The sequence below is a fragment of the Suncus etruscus genome, chromosome 6, assembly GCF_024139225.1.
Source record: "Suncus etruscus isolate mSunEtr1 chromosome 6, mSunEtr1.pri.cur, whole genome shotgun sequence".
NCBI lineage: Eukaryota > Metazoa > Chordata > Mammalia > Eulipotyphla > Soricidae > Suncus > Suncus etruscus.
In genome coordinates, this window is record NC_064853.1 from 68,804,611 (window position 1) to 68,821,002 (window position 16,392).

Sequence of the window (16,392 nt, forward strand, 5' to 3'; positions counted from 1 at the left end):
ATGGGGCAGACATTTTTACTACTTACTCTCTGTTTCTCTTTCTTTCTCACTCTCACTTTCCCTTTCTCTTTTTCTCTCTAACACTCTTTCTTTTCCACCCTCTTTAAGACACTATAATTTGCAATATTTTTACTCAGGGGTATTGCATTTATCACTTTATCTCCTTTCAGCACCTAATTCTTGTCCAGTTATAATTTCCAATTATCATTGTCATAATAGTGCCTCTCTGCCTTAAATGCACTCTTCCACTATTTGTGGCAAGTTTTGTATAAATGGACTGGTCTTCCTAGCCCTTGTCTCTATTATCTTGTCAGAATTTATTGATCAATTTTTAACACTACCTCCAATATACCTCATCAGAGTCCCTGCACACTTCTCACTTTACTTGGGATATTTCAGTTGTAATTCAGGGTCAAGTATTTTCTATTATTTGATATTTTCCATTCCTTTAAATTTTTACTCTGTATACAACTCTATATATCACAGTGAGAAAACCTACTAATATACACTATATATAGTGGTATTACTGTGATAAAATTCAGTAATTTCTTCTTCCTCTAATTTACTTCAGAGTTCTTGTCATTTCTTCATAATATTTGGTTGTTAGAAGTTTTTTTCCCATCAGCCAGACATACAGAATTTCAGCACCAATTCCACACCAGTGTCAACTTCCCACCAATATTCCCAGATTCCTCCCATCCCATCAAAATCTGTTATCTTGACAGGCAATTTTTGTGTTATTGTTCAAGTTTAGGACTCATTATTTTATTATTACTTACTCTGTAGTTTGGATAACTAGCTGTATGTTTCCTTAATACCAATATGGCTTCAATTCCACTTTGTACCTGTCTTTCATTGCTTTTTATCTGTCTCCTCTACCAAATCCACTCAATTCCCTTCTTATACTCTGGGACAATGTGTAATCTAAGCTTCATCCCAATGCATTATCTCATATAATATTCTAAACACCACATAAAAATGATATCATACTGCGTTTATCTTCCTGGTTTCTTCATTTTGTATAGTATCTCTCAGTTCCATCCATGTTGCAGCACATTTCATGAGTTAATTATTTATTATAGTTACGTACTATCCTGTTATATATATACAACTTCATGTAAATGTTTAAAAGAAAAGAATACATTTTGCTCTTAAAATTTCTACACTAGGAAAATTTTTTACAGACACACTGAACTATTCACATTGGTTTCTGAATAAAAACTTATTGGGTAGCAGAGGTATGTCTTCAATAAAATAAAATCAGGCATACATATATATGTCACTTGAAGTGTATAAAATACTCATTTGCTTTGGGAATTTCCACATTTAATTTTCAGAGTAATTCTATTTAATAATTTTATTTTATTTTTAATATAAAAGTTTCTTATCAGTAAGGACACTTGCCTATTTCATTGAGGAAAAATAGATTCTTGAATAAACAAAGAATATATATCACCATATAAAGATATTTATATAAATACATACAGCCAGAAACTTAATATCATATTCTATGTTGGATAGCTGATATCCTATCAATTGCCTTTAATTTCCTACCTTCTTATTTTCCTATGTAAACTCTGTCTTTGTGTGTATGTCATGTGACTTGCATGTGAGTGAGTGTGAGCCTACATTCATGTGCTTCCTGAATCAAATTGTGTGATTGCATGTGCATATTTTGTGCTTATATGTAACAGTATGTATTTTAGACCATGAAAATATGTGTGTGAAATGGTTTGGGTTGTGTGTTCCACAATCCCCAGTGACAAAGAAGAATTTCCCATGCCTCAAGTACAAGTAGAACAAGAAGAGCAGATCCAGGAGCAATTTCGACGCAGGAAATAATTCACACACAGTTGGAAAGAAATAGCAGGCCAGAAACTCACACCACAAGCTGTTTACTCCTAAGACAGCTGTTAGGTGATATTTAACACATTGCCTCCTAAAGCCCAAATACACAGAATTTTCACTCTTAAATTTACCTGTGAAACTTTTATTATATTGGCTCTTTTCTATAAAATACTATATATAATCTCCTTAACTCCAGAAAAGTATTTTATTTAATCCTGTGGCACCCCAAATCACCAATTAACCCTACCCTAGCAGAGGCAAGTACTGAGTGATTGGAGGTCTACTATACTCCAGTATTATCCAAATGCAGAGTAAACATCGCGATCAACCAGTGATCAAAAGGCCAACAATCTAGACTTTCTCATAGGGAGGAATATTTTATTAGACACTGTCAACCAGGTGGATCCCTGTGGATCCACAAGTAGAACTGCATGAAAAAAATAATTTTATGTGTTTCCCTTAATATCAAGGAATATAGAAAAGTTATTCAATATTAGATTTATATCTATCTATAGAGGTCTCTGTGGATTGATACCAAAAAAAAGTTAACATAATATAACATAATAAAATAGAAAGAATTCTGAAAATGGCCTTGGTCATGAATTTGCTGTATGATTTTGGAAAATTAAACTTCTCAGGCTCCTTTTTTTGAGATTTTTTCATTCAGTATTTTCCAATATTTCATATTTCAGAGAAATATCATAGCTCATTAGTAACTCTCATTTTAGTTGTAATTTTCAACAAAGAAATAATAAAATAAAAGAATGTTCAGAATTTTGGAGAAACTATAATGGCAATTTGAATAATTTTCATCACAATTACTTCAGTCTATACATACTCACATTCATCCATATACATACTCAGAAGAAATATACACAATTTATATTAAATAGTTAAGATCATTTAAGATTCTTTGCTTTTTGCAATCTCCATTTCAAAGCTAGTTTTTTGTTCCAAGCTAGTTCAGGTCTTATCCTAATTCAGGTCTATTTAGAAAATTTCATTCAATAGTTTAAATTTGGAGATTACATCAGCCTCCTAAGTGAACTTTCTCATAAGTTGGCAACACAGACATCCATAATCAGATATAAGTAGTTCTCAGATGGGTGGCTTTAATAGTCTTCTCTGGGAATCTTTCTTAGAACAGGGTAGGGGGTGGGTATGTGTGTGAGAGAGAGAATGTGAGGAGGGAGAGAGAGAGAGAGTGAGAGAGAGACAATGTGTATTGGTGGAGGGTGTACTCTGGCAGAAGCAGGAGAAGAAAAAGCAGATTTTTATAAATTTATTTATGTTTGATTGAGGCCTTCTATCAGAATTCTATCCAGAGGGAATAGGCATGAAAGAAAATTATACATTTTAAAACAAAGTTCAATTCTTGGTTTCTTTTTGTCATTACTGTCTAAAGTTCATAGTCTACTTAAAGGCATTAATGGAAAAAAAGAAAATTCAATCATTCATATTTATTTATTCATATATTTATAGTGTATGAAGTCTTTTTGACGCAATTATTTGCTTACCGAATAATCCCAATAAAAATCACATTAGTAAAAATAAATCGCATTAAACATTTGCATACCCCGAGTAGTTCCATTCAGGGTATGCAAATGTTTAATGTGAATTTATTCTTACTAATGTGATTTTTTTCTCTTTTATTTAGTTTATTTGAAACTTTTTTCTTTATTTAAACATCTTGATTACATATATGATTGTGATTAGCTTTAAGTCATGTAAAGAACACCCCCTTCACCAGTGCAACATTCCCACCACCAATGTCCCAAATCTCCCTCCATCCCACCCACCCCCACCTGTACTCTAGACAGGCTTTCCAGTTCCCTCATTCATTCACATGATTATGGTAGTTCTCTGTGTAGTTATTTCTATAACTGCATTCACCACTCTTTGTGCTGAGCTTCATAAAGTGAGCTGGAAGTTCCAGCCCTCCTCTCATTGTCTCTGAGGATTGTTGCAAAAATGACTTTTATTTTTCTTAAAACCCATAGATGAGTGAGACTATTCTGCATCTCTCTCTCTCCCTCTGACTTATTTCACTCAGCATGATAGATTCCATGTACATCCATGTATAGAAAAATTTTATGACTTCATCTCTCCTGACAGCTGCATGATATTCTATTGTGTATATGTACCATATTTCTTTAGCCATTCGTCTGTTGAAGAGCATCTTGGTTGTTTCCAGAGCCTGGCTATTGTGAATAGTGCTGCAATAAATATAGGTGTGAGGAAGGGGTTTTTGTATTGTGTTCTTGTGTTCTTAGGGTATATCCCTCGGAGTGGAATAGCTGGGTCAGATGGGAGCTCAATTTCCAGGTTTAGAAGGAATCTCCATATCGCTTTCCATAGAGGTTGGACTAGACGGCATTCCCACCAGCAGTGGATAAGAGTTCCTTTCTCTCCTCTTGAAAGATTTGAAAAAAATTATTAGGAAATCCATCTGGACCTGGGCTTTTATTTTTGGGCAGATGTTTGATTACAGTTTCAATTTCCTCAGTAGTAATTGGGGTGTTTAGATATGCTACATCCTCCTTACTTAAATGTGGAAGGTTATAAGTGTCTAAGAATTTTTCCATTTCTTCTAGGTTCTCATGTTTAGTAGCATAAAGTTTCTCAAAGTAGTCTCTGGTTACCCTTTGGATCTCTGCAATATCTGTCATGATCTCCCCCTTTTCTTTTCTAATACAGATTATCAGATTTCTCTCTCTCTTTCTTTGTGAGTTTTGCCAATGTTCTATAAATCTTATTTATTTTTTCAAAGAACCAACTTCTGCTTTTATTGATTTTTCAGGTTGTTTTTGGTTTTCCACTTCATTGAGTTCTGCTTTCAGCTTCGTTATTTCCTTCTGTATCCCTATTTTTGGTTCCTTTTGTTGGTCATTTTCTAATTTTGTGAGCTGCGTCATTAAGTTATTCAGGCCCCTTCTTCCTTCCTGATGTGTGCTTGTAGAGCTATAAATTTTCCTCTCAGGACCACATTTGCTGTGTCCCATAGATTCTGGCAGTTTGTGACTTCATTATCATTTCTTTCAGGAAATTTTTTATTTCCTTTTGGATTTCATCTCGAACCCACTGGTTGTTCAGTAGCAGGCTGTTTAATTTTCAATTGTTAAAGTTATTCTTCTGTGTGGCTTCGTAGTTCACATATAATTTCAGAGCCTTATGGTCAGCAACGGTATCCTGCAAGATTTCTATCCTCTTGGTTTTATGGAGGTATGTTTTATGTGTCAGCATGTAGTCTATTCTGGAGAATGACCCTTGTACATTGGAGAAGAATGTGTATCCATGTTTTTTGGAATGGAGTGTCCTATATATATCTACTAGTCTTCTTTCGTCCATTACTCTTTTCAGGGCTAGTATGTTTTTGTTGGGTTTCAGTCTGGTTGACCTATCAAGTGTTAATAGGGCTGTGTTGAGGTCTCCCACAATTATTGCGTTATTATTGATTTATTCTTTCAGATTTGTCAGTAATTGTATTAGATAATTTGCTGGCCTTTCATTGGATGCATATATGTTTAATAGTCTGATTTTTTTCCTGTTGCACATATCCCTTCATTAGTACATAGTGTCCGTCTTTGTCTCTTACCACTTTTCTGAGTATAAAGTTGGTGTCATCAGATATTAATATGGCCACTCCAGCTTTTTTATGGGTGCTGTTTGCTTGGATGATTTTCCTTCAGCCTTTGATTTTGAGTCTATGTTTGTTCTGACTATTCAGATGTGTTTCTTATAGGCAGCAGAAGGTTGGATTCATCTTTTTGACCCATTTTGCCACTCTGTATCTTTTAATTGGTTAATTTTGTCCATTGATATTGAGAGAGATGATTGTCATAGGATTTAATGTCATCTTTTAGATAAATTTGCTGTTTGTTGGTCTCTCTTGTCTTAGAGTAGACCTGTCAGTTTTTCCTTTAAGTCTGGTTTATCATCTGTGAAGTCTGAGCTGTTGTTTATCCATGAATCTATGTATTCTTCCTTCAAACCTGAATGTGAGTCAGACTGGGTGCAGTATTCTCAGTGAAGCATTCATTTCATTTAGTCTTGTCACAATATCTCACCACTGTCTTTTTGCCTTGAGAGTTCCTTGTGACATGTCTGCTGTAAGTCTTAGTGATGCTCCTTTGAATGTAATTTCCCTTTTTGATCTTGCTGCTTTCAGTATTCTATATCTGTGGTATTTGTCTTGGGGTGTTTTTGTTGGGTCTCTTTTAGCTGGTACTCTTCGGGCATGCAGGATTTGATTGCATGTAGTCTTTAACTCTGGGAGTATCTCTGTGATGATGTCTTTGACAGTTGATTCTTCCTGGACATCTCCAGTCTCTGGGACTCTAATAATTCGTACGTTATTTCTGTTGAGTTTATCAAAGACTTCTATTTTCATCTGTTCGCATTTCTTGAGTACTTTTTCCATGGCCTGATCATTTGTCTTAAGGTTCTATTCCAATTTCTTCTGTTGTGTTGAGTTTTTCTGCATCATATCTTCCAGTACTCCGATTCTCTCCTCAGCTGCTGATACCCTGCTGGCGAGGCCATCCATTGAGGTTTTCAGTTGAGCTACCGTGTTTTTCAGATCTGTTATTTTAGTTTGGAGTTTTCTGATTTCTGTCTTTGTGTTCTGTTCAGATCGATCTATGCTTTCTTTGTATTCTTCAAACATCTTCCATATTGCTATTTTAAGTTCCTTATCTGAGAGGTTATTCAGGTGGTGGAATGTATAAGGTCATTTGAGCTTTCATCTTCATTCTCTGTGCATGGTGTTTGCCTGTGAGGTTTCCCCATCGTCACACTTGTAGTTTGATTCTTCCTGCATGTTGTTGTGGGGTTCATTGGTTAGAAGACCTCTAGTTGACAGTTCTTTGGGGGGTATTCTCCCTAGGCCTCTGATGAGACCTTCAGGGATTCAGAAACATAGGCCAGTGTATCAAGTCTTCCTGGGGTACTCAGTGCTTAGTGTTAGCTCTGCATTTAAAATCACTCCTGGTAGACTCTGGAGTCCATATTGAGTACCAGAGATTGAATCTGGATCAGCCATATGAAACGCAAACACCATTACTATTGTACTCTAGCTTCAGCACTCAATCATTCATTTTTTTCAAAAAGGTAAATAGTTTGTTTTTGAAAAGAAGTTGAAACTGCAAACTACTAAGTAAACTTAACTTGGGCCAATACAAATATAGTGCACAGAACTTATCTCTTGCAATGAAAAGTAAGGATGGATTCCCTCTGAATGTGAGGCAACATATAGCCCTTAACATCCATGACTCATTATGAAGATTATTATTAAGATGCTGGAGGCCCCTTATCTGATGGTATTGGGTGAATAGTTTCTCCCATTTTGCGGATGGCCTTTATGTCTAATTCACTATTTCCTTTGAAATGCAGAAGCTTCTCAATTTAATGTAGTCCTATTTGTTTAACATTGCTTCCACTTGTTTAGGCAGTAGTACTTCATCCTTAAATATGACTTTAGATTCAATGCCATTGAGTATTCTGCCTAGGTTTACTCCATGTACAATTTCTCAAGGTCTTTAATCCATTTTTATTTGACTTCTTTGAATTATTTTAAGAAGAGGTATAATTTCATTTTTTGCATGTTGTTGAAGAGTTTTCCCAGCACCACTTGTTAAAGGGGCTTTCCTTGCTGCACTTTGTATTTCTTGCTTCTTTATAAAAATTAATTGTTCAGAAACCTGCAGGTCCATCTCGGGATATTAAAGTAAATTCCATTGATCTGAGGATTTGACTTGATTCTAATCCTAAGCCCTTTTAAAGTCTGATGCTTTATAGTACAGTTTAAAGATTGGAAAAGTTATACCTACATCTTTTGTCCCCCAAGGATTGCTTTACCTGTTCATGGAAGATTGTTTCTCCATATAAAATTCAGGAGTATCTGATCTATAACTTTGAAAATTGTCTTGGGGATTTTTATATGCATTGTACTAAATTTGTATAATGCTTTAGGAGGTATTGACATTTTAATGAGATGTATATCTTTCTAATCCATAAGCAAGATATATGTCTCTATTTTCTTGTGTCTCTATTATTACTTGAAATAGTGTTTGTAGTTTTCTTTGTATAGTTCTTTAACTCCTTTTTAAGTTGATTCCAAGATATCTGATTTTCTGAGCATAAACTGTGAACGGGACTTTTTTTTAATATCTTGTCTCTTTAATTCTTTGTGTACAGAAAAGCTTGCCTCTTTATATTACAAGTCTATTGTTTCTAGAAGCTTTCTTGTAGAATCTTTAGAATTATCTAGATACATTATGTCATCTAAAATCAATGACAGCTTCATATACCCTTTCCTATGTGGTTGCTTTTGATATCTTTTTCTTGCCAAATAGCTATGTCTAGTACTTTCAGTACTATATTGAGTAGATGTGGTGGGAGGGGGCATACTTTCCTGTGCTAGATCTTAGTGTAAAGACTTTTAGTTTTTTCCCATTGACTATGATGTTTATAATGGATTTCTGAGAAATGGAATTGAAAATATTGAGGAACGTTCCTTGAATTTCCAGTGTTGATAATTTTTTATAATGAATGTGTGCTGGACTATGTCAAATGCTTTCTCAATATTTATTAATATCATGCAGTTTTTGTTTTTTCGCTTGTTAATATGGTGTATTATGTTGATTGACTTGCATATGTTAAAACATCCTTGCATTCCTGGATGAATCATATTTGTTCACAGTATATAAGCTTCATGGATTCTGAAGCTACCCAGCGAGCGGGTGAGTGAGTAAGAAATGGCTGACCATGGGGACTGCCAGGTGAAGTGCTGATTGCTACACCTGCGGAGTCTCTGCCTGGCTGTGCTTCTTCTGAGGAAACTGAGGACCTGAAGGGAGCCCTGTCCTGTGCTTCTCTGTCTTTTCTGAGTCCTTGAAGCTCTCCTCAGAGCCCTGGAAGCGAACCCCCAAAAACTGCATTCTGAAGCTACCCAGCAAGTGGGTGAGTGAGTAAGAAATGGCTGACTGTGGGGACTGCCAGGTGAAGTGCTGATTGCTACACCTGCGGAGTCTCCGTCCAGCTGTGCTTCTTCTGAGGAAACTGAAGACCTGAAGGGAGCCCTGTCCTGTGCTTCTCTGTCCTTTCTGAATCCTTGAAGCTCTCCTCAGAGCCCTGGGAAGCAAACCCCCAAAAAACTGCATTCTGAAGGTACCCAGCAAGCGGGTGAGTGAGTAAGAAATGGCTGACCATGGGGACTGTCAGGTGAAGTGCTGATTGCTTCACCTGCAGAGTCTCTGCCCTACTGTGCTTCTTCTGAGGAACCTGAGGAAACTTAGGACCTGAAAGGAGCCCTGTCCTGTGCTTCTCTGTCTTTTTTTCTTTTCTTTTCTTTTTTTTGGGGGGGGGGTCACACCCGGCAGTGCTCAGGAGTTATTTCTGGCTCAGAAATTGCTCCTGGCAGGCACGGCGGACCATATGGGGCGCCAGGATTCGAACCGATGACCTCCTGCATGAAAGGCAAATGCCTTACCTCCATGCTATCTCTCCGGCCCCCATGCTTCTCTGTCTTTTATGAATCTTTGAAGCTCTCCTCAGAGCCCTGGGAAGTGAACCAAAAAAAAATGCATTCTGAAGCTACCCAGCGAGTGAGCGAGTGAGTAAGAAATTGCTGACTGAGTGGGGCCCGACTGTGAAAAACTGTGAGTGCTACCTGAGTGTGTCTGTCTACTGTCCTCTTTGGTGAACCTCTTGGTAGTGGGCCGAAAAGGGGCTCTAGCAGAGCACTTAGCTCCACTTCACTACACGGCCATGCATTCTTTCTAAGAACAGAACACCATTGCAACAAGAAGAAAAAATCACACTAAGAACTGTGCTGGATCACAGAAGCAAGCATTTCTCTCTGGACTGTCTTCTCTGCTGCATGCTCGGGCCTAAGATTTGATCCTGTGTGAGGCTTCATCCACAGGGGACTCCCCTCCCTTAGAGGCAAGTCGGCCCATCCAGAAAGGGCGGAGTCAGAGGAGTGTGCTGCCTGCATGATATAGCCAATGAATACCACCACAACACGTAGAAAAACCCACAATACAAGTGTGACAATGGGGAAACAACGCAGGCCAGCATCAGACATAGAGAATGAAGATGACAATTCTGATGATCAGATAATGACCAACCAACTAATCAACCTCTCAGATAAGGACTTTAGACTAGCAATATGGAAGATGCTCAAAGAACTCCAAGAAACCATGGATCGAGTTGAACTAATAAGAACCAAGAAAATATGAAGACAGAAATCACAAAACTCCAAACTGAAATAACATGCCAACTAAAAGGTCTGAAAAAGTCAGTAAACAAAGTGAATGACAAAATGGATAAGCTCTGAGACAGGGTAGCAGAAGCTGAGAATAGACTTGGTGCTGTGGAAGATGAGATACATAACAATTCCATAGAGCAGGAGAGATTGGAAAAAAAACTTAAAGCAAATGAACAGACAATGGAAAAATTAGTCAAAGAATGGGAACAGATGAACATAGAAGTCTATGATAAGATCAACAAAAACAATTAAGAATCATTGGAGTCCAGAAACCCAGGAAGAAAATTTCCAGGAAGAATCAATAGTCAAGAACATCAATAAAGAGAAACTTCCAGAGCTAAAAAATATATGTGATCAAATCCTGCATGCTCGAAGAGTACCAACCAAAAGAGACCCCAGAAAAACCACCCCAAGACACATCCTAGTCACAATGACAAATCCCACAGATAGAGACAGAATTCTGAAAACAGCAAAATCAAAAGGGGAAATTGCATTCAAGCAAGCATCCTTGAGATTTACAGCAGACCTGTCACCAGAAACACTAAATGCCAGAAAACAGTGGTGGGATATTGTGACAAGACTGAATGAAATGAATGCTTCACCTAGAATACTGTACCCAGCAAAACTCACTTTCCGGTTTGACGGAAGAATACATGGTTTCACAGACAAAAAAAACAGCTCAGAAACTTTACAGACTCAAAACCAGTCTTAAGAGAAAAACTGAAAGACCTAATCTAAGACAAGACTGACCAAAAGACACACAAAATTTCGATATAAAGATGGCATTAAATCCCAGGACAATTCTTTCTCTCAACGTCAATGGACTAAATGCACCAGTTAAGAGACACAGAGTGGCTAAATGGATCAAAAAACTCAATCCAACCTTCTGCTGCCTACAAGAAACGCACCTGAATAGTCAGAACAAACATAGACTCAAAATAAAAGGTTGGAGAAAAGTTATCCAAGCAAACAACACCCATAAAAAAGCTGGAGTGGCCATACTAATATCAGATAATGCAAACTTTATACTCAGGAAGGTTGTAAGGGACAAAGATGGACATTTTATATTAATCAAGGGGTATGTAGAGCAGGAAGAAATAACTCTCCTAAACATATATGCACCGAATGAGGGGCCAGCAAAATATTTTAATACAAGCTTCATGAGCTGTTGGACTCTATTTGCTAGTAATTTACTGAGGATCTTTGCATCCATATTCATAATATTATGGTCCTATAATTGTCTCTTTTTTTTCAGATCAAAATTGCCTTTGATAAATCAGTGCCCCCGGGGTGTACCTACGGCCTCATCTCTCTGATCAATTCATCACATCCGAGCACTGGACCCCTTGGAACTGACTCTGGGCCGGACCAAACTAGATGCCACCACCTCCAGGAAGGCCTCACTACACAGGGCCCAAGCAGGGGGACTTCGCAGAAGGGAAGTTTTTCTCATCTCAGGTTGAACAGGGTGGGTCTAGGAGGTGGGGGTTCGATTCATCAAATAAGATCAAGGTGAAGGCAGGGGAGGGTCTCTGGGGTGGGCACACACACTCGCCTTGCACACTCACTCACACTCACACTCATGCTCACACACTCATTACCAGGTCGCACTGCCCCTATACGGTATTTGCCAGCGTATAAAATGACTGGGTGTATAAGACGACCCCCTAATTTTGCAGTTAAAACATAGGTTTAGACCTATATTCGCTGTATCAGACCGAAGTTTCCTGTGCTGCAACAGTATGTACCACAGTGAGCCAATCACAACAAGCAAAGGTTCAAAGCTTATACTGTAATAGACTTCCTCTCTGACTCTGGCCAATCCAAGCAGGCTTTTGACAGTGTAGATTCGGGTCCAGAACATTGTCTAATTTGCATGCATCAAAAGCCTGCTTGGATTGGCTGAGTTAGAGAGGCATTCCAAGTAGCCTTGCAGTGATTGGTGCAGGATCGAGTTGGAAAATTCGTTTTGTGGCAATATTCAGACAGTTTTGTTTAGCGGCATATCAAAACATTTTTCGGGATATACTCGTCGTATAAGATGACCCCCAATTTTCGGTTGACTTTTTTTGTTTCAAAACTCATCTTATACGCAGGAAAATATGGTAATTCTCTTTTTTTGTGATGTCTTTGTTTGCCTTTGGTAGCAGGGTGATGTTAGCCTCATATACACTATTTGGGAGTTTTCAATTTCTTCAATTTCCTGGAAGAGCTTGAATAGTATGGGCAGTAGATTCTCTTTAAAGGTTTGAAAGACTTCACAAGTGAATATTTCTAGTTCTGGACTTTTATTTTTGGGAAGGCTTTTGATTACCCCATCATTTCCTCAGGGATGGTAGGTATGTTCAGGTTCTCTTGATCATCTTGGCTCAACCTTGAAAGATTGCAGGAGTCCAAAAATGTATTCATTTCTTTCAGGTTCTCTTAGTTGTTGGCATAAAGATTCTCAAAATAATCTCTGATTGTCCTTTGAATTTCTTAGTATCTGTGGAAATGTTGCACTGGTGAAGGGAGGTGTTCTTTTTGTGACGGAATCCACACTACAGTCATGTTTGTAATCACAGTGTTTAAATAAAGATATAAAATATTCACTTTTTTATTTCTGATCCTGCTTATTATTTCATTGTGAGTATTCTTGATGGTTTATAAGTATGCTTTAATATTTTTAAAGAATCAACTATTGCTTTCATTGATCTTTTGGATTGCTTTTTGGTATCCAATTTATTAATTTCTGGTCGTTTTGTTTAATTTTGGCTCATTTTGTTGCTCTTTTTTCAATAACTTCAGCTGTGCCATTAAACTATTTATATTGCCTTTTTTCTATTTGATGAATGCTTGTAAAGCTATAGATTTTCCTCTTAATATGGCTTTTTCCTTGTCCCACAGATTATGATAATTCTTGTCTTCATTTGCCTTTGTTTCCAGAAATTTTTTTATTTTCTCTATGATCTCATCTCTGTGCACTGGTTGTTTAGCAGTCAACTGTAAAATTTCTATTTTTTAAAGTAATTTATCTTTGTCTGCTTGTAATTCATCTATATTTTAGTGCATTTAAATCTAACACTATAGCAGAAACAATTTCTATTTTCTTGGTTTTATAAAGGCTAGTTTTTTTATTATTGTATTGTATTATTTTATTTATTTTACAAAATTACAAACTGAAGGTTAAGAGGGTTAATCTTTTTTTTTATTTTTATTTTGACCAAATTGGATTACAAATCTTTCACAGTAAATTTTAGGTACATAGTGGCATTAAATCAGGGGCTTTCCCACCACCAATGTTGTCTTCCTTCCACCCCTGTTCCCAGCATGCCTCCCATATCCCCCTCCTATACCACCTGGGTTGCTAGTATAAATGGTCCCCTCTGTGTCTATCATGTTGTAGATTGGGTGTTGATTCTGTTGTCATTGGTTTTGGATTCGGTGTTTAAGTCTGATCATTTTTTTTTTATTTCTACTTAATGTTCATACTACTGTCTGGTCTTGGTACCCTCCATTATTTCACTCTCAATTTATGAGGTGAAATAAGATGGTTCAAATTATGTGGTTCTGTTTGAAGAAAAGAAAAAAATAAAATGAAATGGTTTGGTGGCCCAGCTTGTGATCTTTATTGGAGAATATCCAAGGTACATTGGAGAAGACTGTGTGTTCATTTTCTGCGATGAAGAGATCTCTATGTCTACTAATGCACTCTTTTCTATTTCTTACTTTAGAACCAACATGTCTTTCTTAAATTTAAGACAGGTTAATCTATCAAGGGGTGATAACAAAATGTTGAAATCTCTCATTATTATTGTATTGCTATTGATGCAATTCTCAAGGTGTTTTTAACAGTTTTTAATGATTTTTTTTATTTAAGGACTATTGTTACAAAAGTGTTCATAGTTGGGTATCAGTCACTAAATATATACCTCCCATTACCAGTGTAACTTTCCCTCCTTCTCTACCCACTGCCTTTCATCAGGTCAGGCATTTTATTTCTTTCACTCACTATCATTGTCATGGTTGTTGTTTGTGCAGTTATTTCTCTAACTGTGCTCACCACTCTTTGTGGTAAATGTCGTATTGTGAACTGGTCCTCTAAGCCAGCATCACTGTTTCTGTGCATTATTACCTTCCTGTCTTTTATTTTTATTAAATACTACAGATGAATGAGACTACTCTCCCTCTGACTCATTTTACTCAGCATGTTAGTCTCCATGTCCAGACATGTAATGGCAAACTTCATTACTTCATTTTTCCTAAAAGTTGCATCCTATTCCATTGTGTAAATGTACCACTATTTCTTTTGCCTCTCTTTTGTCACACACATGGGTTGTTTTCATTTTCTAGCTATTGTCTATAGTGTTGCAATAAAAATAGGAGTGCAGAGGACCTTTTCTAATTGCGGGTTGTTTGTTGTTGTTGTTGTTGTTGTTGTTGTTCCTAGGTATATTCCTAGTAGTGGTATTGCTGGGTCATATTAGAGCACAGTATGAAGATTTTTGAGAATATCCATATTGTTTTCAGAAAGGATTGATTAGACTACTTTCCTACCAGCAGTGAATGACAGTTTGTTATTCCCTGCCTATATGCCAGCGCTGGTTGCTCTTGTTTTATGTAATGTGTGTCAGTCGATGTGGCATGAGATGGCACCCATTGTTGTTTTGATTTGCATCTTTTTGAAATTAATGATGTGGAGCATTTGTTCATGTGCCTTTTGACCAACTGCATTTTTTCTTTGAGAAAATGTCTGTTCTTTTCTTCACAGTTTTAGAAGGGGCTAGATGTCTTATTCTTGTTTTGTCAATACCTTGTATAGCTTAGATATTAACCCCTTATCTGATAGATATTGGGTGAATAGTTTCTCCAATTCCATGGGTGGCCTCTGTATACTAGTCACTGTTTCCTTTGAAGTGCAGTAGTTTCTCAGTTTAATGAAGACTTATTTCTTGGTTTCCACTTGTTTGTACAAGGTGTTTTCTCCTTGGAGATGCCTTTGTCTCAATATAATGTAGCAATTTTCCTATAATCTCTTGTATAAATTTATAATTTTAGGTCTTATCAAGGTCTTTAATCTATTTTTCTTGAGTTTTGTGCATGGTGTTATTATAGGTCTGAATTCACATTTATATACAATATTGTTATTATTATATGTAGCTGACCAATTGTTCCAACACCATTTATTTTTTGTTTGTTGTGTTCTGTTTTTATTTTTTATTTTTACCTATTTATTTATATATTTTATATTTTATTTATATATATATTTATATATAATTTTTATATTGTATTATTTAATTTATTTAATAATGTATTTAATTAAAATTATTTAATTATATATTATTTATATATTTATATTTTATTTATATTTATATTTTATTTTTATTTTGTTTTGGGGCCACACCCAGTAATGCTCAGGGGTTACTCCTAGATTTGTGCTCAGAAATCACTTCTGGCTTGGGGGACCATATGGTACACCACATGGGACATATGGGGATCAAACCAAGATTTGGACTAAGTCAGTTGCATGCAAGGCCCCTCCAACACCATTTGTTAAGATGCTGGAGTCGGGTCCTCATGACACATGTTCAGGGTGGGAGGTGATCCTGTATTATAAAATGTAAGGGCTTTTATCCTTAGTAGATGAGTTTGTTTCTATACATAAGATTTCCCCCTTTTTTAGTATGCCTATGCAAAAGGAAATGGTGACATATTACATTGTTGGTGCATTTGGGGGGTAAGAATAACATGCTATTCTTTCTCTTTGCAACTGTTCTAAATTTTAATCTTTGATTTGTTGAGTCTTTGAATCATGGTTAAATTAATTTACTAGGTACTAGAGATAAAAAAGTATTATACTGAGTAAAACAGTTGTTTTACATAAGCATTAAATTCATTAATTTTTTAGTGCTGCCTCTTTATATTTGATAAGGTAAACAAAAAATAAAATAAGCAAATGAAATTATATAAAACTAAAAGCTTTTACACAGCAAAGGAATCCATCACAAAATGCAAAGGAGTCATATGGAATGGGAGTAGAAACTCATAAATTATCCCATAAGGGATTAACACTGCAAAATATACAGAGTTTATGAAACTCAAAATAAAATTTAAACTGCTTGATTAAGAGTGTTAGAGAGAGCTGAAGAGACCTAGCAGTTGTTAGGTCTTGCTTTTAGCCAAGTACATGGCAATCCCATCACCCAATCTACCCCAGTATATAGGGATATACTGAAAGAATTATTCCTGACCACTGAGTCAGGAGAAAGTCTGAAACTACAGATGTGACCCCAAAT

The 16,392-nt window shown here is 36.4% G+C and overlaps 1 non-coding gene across 1 annotated transcript; it reads right to left on the reverse strand.

Moving 5' to 3' along the window:
* Positions 1 to 11,368: 11,368 nt before the first annotated feature.
* LOC126012704 (small Cajal body-specific RNA 2) lies at positions 11,369 to 11,796 on the reverse strand. Its single transcript, XR_007497124.1, has one exon. It is a non-coding gene; the product is annotated as a small Cajal body-specific RNA 2 (non-coding RNA).
* Between the last annotated feature and the right edge of the window lie 4,596 nt (positions 11,797 to 16,392).